Below are 6508 nucleotides of genomic sequence, written 5' to 3' on the forward strand. Positions count from 1 at the left end.
TTATCATTCTAACTGCAGCCTTTTGTTGGGTAATTAGTGGTCTGAGATGGTTAATTGTTGTTGAGCCCCATGCACAAATTCCATAGGTGAGATAGGGGTAAATAAGAGAGTGATATAGGGCCAGGAGGGCTGACTGTGGAACATAGTACCGTATCTTCGATAGTATGCCTACAGTCTTGGAAATTTTCTTAGAAATTTGTTGTATATGTGTATGAAATTTGAGTCTATTATCAAGGTGGATTCCTAAGAATTTTCCCTCTGTTAGCTTTGTGATAGGTGATCCGTTTATCATTATGTTAAGAGGGACATCTGTAGCTCTGTTACCAAACTGAACGAAGTAGGTTTTGTCAATGTTTAGTGTAAGTTTGTTAGTCCTCATCCATGTAGATATTTTCTGTAATTCGGTATTTACAGTATTGGCTAGCGTGACTGGGCTCGGGTGAGAGAAGACGTATGTAGTGTCATCTGCAAATAGTGTGGGTTTGAGTAATTGCGAAGCATTTGGAAGGTCATTTATGTATAGGAGAAAGAGAAGAGGGCCAAGGACACTTCCCTGTGGGACACCAACTGTAATTGGTTGCGCAGAAGAGTTTGCCCCATTTGCGTACACATATTGGCTTCTGTTGCTGAGGTATGACTTGAGGTAGTTGAGGGAGTGCCCTCTTATACCATAGTGTGACAATTTTACGTGGAGCAAGTCATGGTCAACTGTATCAAAAGCTTTACGTAAGTCAATGAAGATCCCCAGTGGGACTTCTTTTTTCTCTATTGCAGTGTATATATGTTCTAGCATGTGTATAATAGCATCATTAGTATTTTTATTAGGCCTGAATCCAAATTGGCAGGGGTTGAGTATGTTTTGGGAGATAAGGTAGGAGTAGATTCGTTTATGAATTAATTTTTCGAAGATTTTTGAGAGAGGGTGTAAATTGGATATTGGCCTATAGTTATTCAACTCTGTTTGGTCTCCTCCTTTGTGGATCGGGGTGACCCTTGCTATTTTGAGTACTGTAGGGAAGGTGGAGGATTCTATGGATTTGTTAAAGAGTGTTGCAATGATTGGTGATAGCACTTGTGACAGTTTTTTGTATATAAAGGGTGGTAAGGTATTTAAATCTCCTGCCTTGTTTTTTAGTGCGTTGATAATAAGGGAGACTTCGTATGGGTTAGTAGGAGTTAGGAACAGTGTGTTCGGGTAGTTGCCGGTGAGGTAGTCATTTGGTGGGGTATCTGAGCTTGGGATTTTATTGGCAAGGTTTTGTCCTATAGTGGAGAAGAAATCATTGAGTCTGTTTGCTGTTTCTGTTGGTGGGAGTTGGGGTTCATCTGATTTTGCTAATTTTATTTCGCTATTTCGTGATATCTTTTTGTTCCCAGAATTTCTGATAGGGTTTTCCAGGTCTTTTTTATATCACCTCGTAAGTTGGATAATCTGTTCTCATATTACAATTTTTTTGCCCTTCTTATCAGGCTGGTTAGGATTGACGAGTAACGTTTTGTTTGGTCTCTGGTTATGTGACTCATTCTGTACTGTTTTTCATATTGGTGTTTTGTATTTATGGATTTGAGAATGCTGGGTGTTAGCCAGGGACTGTTCAGTCTCTTAGCTGTCATCTGTTTAGTTTTTTTAGGGCAGTGCTTGTTATAGAGGTATTGGGTCTTTTTTAGAAAATTATTAATACATTCGTCAATATCTGTATAGATTTCTAGCTCAGTGTGCCAATCAATGTTTGCTACTGCTGTTGTGAAGTTATTAATGGCTGCCTCATTGTGAAGTCTGAAGGTGACTTTAGTAGTGTCTTGGGGTAGTTTACCAAGAGTTGTTATAAGGAAAGTAGGGTAGTGGTCTGTGGTATTATCTGTAATTATGCCTGATTTTAAAGGGGATATGGTGTTGGTCCAGATGTGGTCAAGTAGGGAAACACTAGTCTCTGTAACTCTTGTAGGTTTTGTTACTGTTGGTAGTAACATAGTTACTCATTGTGTTTGTGAATTCAGTAACGTGTGGATCCTGGTCTTGCAGGAGATTTATACTGAAGTCACCTGAGAGTAGTAAGTGATCTTTGTTCATGCATGCATCAGTTATCATACTTCCTAGGTTTTGACTAAATTGGCTAATGTTTGACTGTGGAACTCTGTAGATGTTTATCAATGTGAGAGGTTTTTGTAGGTATTTGGATTTGAATTTAGCTATTATATATTCCCCATGTTCATCCCTTGTGCAAGTATTAGTGATACATTCTAGTTGGTCTGAGTAGTATATGGCTGTGCCACCCCCTTGTTGGTCTGGCCTACAGTTGCGTATGGCTGTGTAACCAGGAATGGCATAGACATCTGTACTATCAGGCTTTAGCCAGGTTTCAGTTAGTGTAATGATGGACATATTGGCATGTAAGGAATTTAGTAATGCTATGAGGTCATTGTAATGCTTGCTTAAAGATCTGATATTGTAGTTAAAGATAGTTATGTTGTTGTTGGCACTGAGAAGTGCCTTTGATTGTTCTGCAGTGTAGTAATTACAGTAACTGTTTGATTCATTTAAGTCATTAAATAAGAGGTTGGTATCAGGATCAATGCTTGTAATCATAAGATTTGTAGTGAATCTATAGTTAGAATTAAGTATAAAACAAAGTAAATAGTCTTAAGCTAAAAAATAGCACCTGAATTATTTAACAAATGTAAAATAATGAGCTAAGGTAGTTTTTTTTTTAAGCTAAAATAAAGGAGACAATATAAAAGGGACTAATACAAATAAAGTGATGATCAAATAATGGAGCTTGGGAATATGATAGTAGGTAGTACTATAAAGGTAATTTTTTAAAGTTAGAATTATAGTATAAAATTATAATATAAAAGGGACTAATATAGGTTGTGGTGAACAATAAAGTGGTAATCAAATAAATGAGCTTTGGAATATAATGGCAAAATTGTGAACTTATTCTACTTTAGCACCTGAGAATAGCACCTTGATTATTTTAACAATTGTGAATATATAAACTAGGGTAGTTATATAAAGCTAAAATAAAGGAGAAAATATATAAGGGACTAAAATTAAGTAATGGTAAACAAAGTTAAATGGACAGATGGTAGGAATTATAATATAAACTTATAATATAAAAATACAATTTGAAATGGTACTTGCAATTGCACTAGAGTCTGGTATAGGTTGTTGACAAGATCAAGATTATAACTAGATTTAAATTGACAAAAAAAAATCACAATTAAAGTACCAAAAGATTAATAGTAAAAAATAACAATGGTAATGTCTTGGTTATAATATGATAGTAAGATGGTAGACAGGTACCCAGGTACACAGGTACAAAGGATAATATAAAGATTGGGGTTGAATATACAAACTTGAAAATTTGGCAACAAAATGTTATGGGAGTTACCTGGAGTTTACCTGGAGAGAGTTTCGGGGGTCAACGCCCCCGCGGCCCGGTCGGTGACCAGGCCTCCTGGTGGATCAGCGCCTGATCAACCAGGCTGTTGCTGCTGGCTGCACGCAAACCAACGTACGAGCCATAGCCCGGCTGATCAGGAACTGACTTTAGGTGCTTGTCCAGTGCCAGCTTGAAGACTGCCAGGGGTCTGTTGGTAATCCCCCTTATGTGTGCTGGGAGGCAGTTGAACAGTCTCGGGCCCCTGACACTTATTGTATGGTCTCTTAACGTGGTAGTGACACCCCTGCTTTTCATTGGGGGGATGGTGCATCGTCTGCCAAGTCTTTTGCTTTCGTAGTGAGTGATTTTCGTGTGCAAGTTCGGTACTAGTCCCTCTAGGATTTTCCAGGTGTATATAATCATGTATCTCTCCCTCCTGCGTTCCAGGGAATACAGGTTTAGAAACCTCAAGCGCTCCCAGTAATTGAGGTGTTTTATCTCCGTTATGCGCGCCGTGAAAGTTCTCTGTACATTTTCTAGGTCGGCAATTTCACCTGCCTTGAAAGGTGCTGTTAGAGTGCAGCAATATTCCAGCCTTGATAGAACAAGTGACCTGAAGAGTGTCATCATGGGCTTGGCCTCCCTAGTTTTGAAGGTTCTCATTATCCATCCTGTCATTTTTCTAGCAGATGCGATTGATACAATGTTATGGTCCTTGAAGTTGAGATCCTCCGACATAATCACTCCCAGGTCTTTGACGTTGGTGTTTCGCTCTATTTTGTGGCCAGAATTTGTTTTGTACTCTGATGAAGATTTAATTTCCTCATGTTTACCATATCTGAGTAATTGAAATTTCTCATCGTTGAACTTCATATTGTTTTCTGCAGCCCACTGAAAGATTTGGTTGATGTCCGCCTGGAGCCTTGCAGTGTCTGCAATGGAAGACACTGTCATGCAGATTCGGGTGTCATCTGCAAAGGAAGACACGGTGCTGTGGCTGACATCCTTGTCTATGTCGGATATGAGGATGAGGAACAAGATGGGAGCTAGTACTGTGCCTTGTGGAACAGAGCTTTTCACCGTAGCTGCCTCGGACTTTACTCTGTTGACGACTACTCTCTGTGTTCTGTTAGTGAGGAAATTATAGATCCATCGACCGACTTTTCCTGTTATTCCTTTAGCGCGCATTTTGTGCGCTATTACGCCATGGTCACACTTGTCGAAGGCTTTTGCAAAGTCTGTATATATTACATCTGCATTCTTTTTGTCTTCTAGTGCATTTAGGACCTTGTCGTAGTGATCCAGTAGTTGAGACAGACAGGAGCGACCTGTTCTAAACCCATGTTGCCCTGGGTTGTGTAACTGATGGGTTTCTAGATGGGTGGTGATCTTGCTTCTTAGGACCCTTTCAAAGATTTTTATGATATGGGATGTTAGTGCTATTGGTCTGTAGTTCTTTGCTGTTGCTTTACTGCCCCCAAAACATTGTCCTCCCCGGCGGGGAATCGAACCCCGGTCTCCCGCGTGACAGGCGGGGATACTCACCACTATACTACCGAGGAAGTCTAGTGTATTCTCCAGTCTAGTAGGCTCTATTATTTGCTGGTTTAAATTGAATTTTGTGCAGAGATTTAAAAGCTCGTGTGAGTGTGAGTTTTCATCAGAGCTGCCTCCTGGTGTTATTACTGCAACAATATTATTTGCTATATTCCTCCATTTTAGGTGCCTTAAGTTGAAATCCCCCAGGAGCAAGATGTTGGGTGCAGGAGCTGGAAGATTTTCCAGACAGTGGTCAATTTTTAACAGCTGTTCCTGGAATTGCTGGGATGTTGCATCCGGAGGCTTGTAGACTACCACAATGACTAGGTTTTGGTTCTCGACCTTTACTGCTAAAACTTCCACTACGTCATTTGAGGCATTAAGCAGTTCTGTGCAAACAAGTGACTCTGCAATGTACAGGCCAACCCCCCCCTTTTGCCTGTTCACTCTGTCACATCTGTATAGGTTGTAACCTGGGATCCATATTTCATTGTCCAAGTGATCCTTTATGTGGGTCTCAGTGAAAGCCGCGAACATTGCCTTTGCCTCTGAAAGCAGTCCACGGATGAAAGGTATTTTGTTGTTTGTTGCTGGCTTTAGACCCTGTATATTTGCAAAGAAGAATGTTATCGGACTGGTGGTATTGTTGGTACTGGGGGGGGATTTTTTTCCGGCATTAGTATCTGTATCTGTTGGTTTGGAGTGGAGGCCATCGACTGTGGTTCCACTCCAGGAATGACTGGATTTAGTGTACGATTTCTGCCATTTCCTGCCATTTTTTTTTCCTTCCTGGCACTAAAAAACCTCTCCCTCTTGAGTGGCTGTGGCTTCCCAGGTTTTCCCATGGCCTGGATGTTTTGTATCTTTTTGTCCCCTTTAGATGGTATGCCTGGCAATTTAAGTTATAGCACAGTCTTTCCTGTACTGAAGAGGTACACATTTCAGGGTGAAAAAGCTTACAGGAAGGGAGTTTGCATTTTCCTGTTGTCATATGGGCATGGCATTTTCTAGGGTGGTCATAGTTGCACGTCCCATCTGTTTTTCCAGATTTCCCATGGCAGCAGATACCAAGTGCATAGTATGTGCACAGGCTTGGTTTCCGCTTGCCTTGGGTTTCTGTGACTGTATTCCTTGTTGGTGCATGTTTCCCTGTCTTACTTCTATCCTCCCTAGCACCAACAATGGAGCTCCCACCAGTTGTTTTTGGTAATTTATCCTCACTATTGCTATTGGAGTCCTCTTGTTTGCTATTTCCTGCGGTATTTCTAGTTTGCAATATTGGTTTTATCTTATCTTTGACTACACTTGTTTCCCTACTATGGCTCCTATCCCCTATGAGGTCATTTATATGTATTCCTTCCTGCGTATAATTCCCGACTACATGGACAAAATCTCCAGCTTCACCATTACTGTCTCCCAGGACAGTATCTCCAGCTTCACCATTTCTGTCTCCCAGGACAGCACCTCCAGCTTCACCATTACTGTCTCCCAGGACAGCACCTCCAGCTTCACCATTACTGTCTCCCAGGACAGCACCTCCAGCTTTACTATTACTGTCTCCCAGGACATCACCTCCAGCCTTACAG

General features: G+C 40.8%; 1 non-coding gene across 1 annotated transcript; it reads right to left on the reverse strand.

The window, feature by feature from the left end:
• Window positions 1-4873: 4873 nt before the first annotated feature.
• Window positions 4874-4945, reverse strand: TRNAD-GUC (transfer RNA aspartic acid (anticodon GUC)). Its single transcript has one exon. It is a non-coding gene; the product is annotated as a tRNA-Asp (tRNA).
• Between the last annotated feature and the right edge of the window lie 1563 nt (window positions 4946-6508).

Source organism: Cherax quadricarinatus, chromosome 15, assembly GCF_038502225.1.
Source record: "Cherax quadricarinatus isolate ZL_2023a chromosome 15, ASM3850222v1, whole genome shotgun sequence".
Lineage (NCBI taxonomy): Eukaryota > Metazoa > Arthropoda > Malacostraca > Decapoda > Parastacidae > Cherax > Cherax quadricarinatus.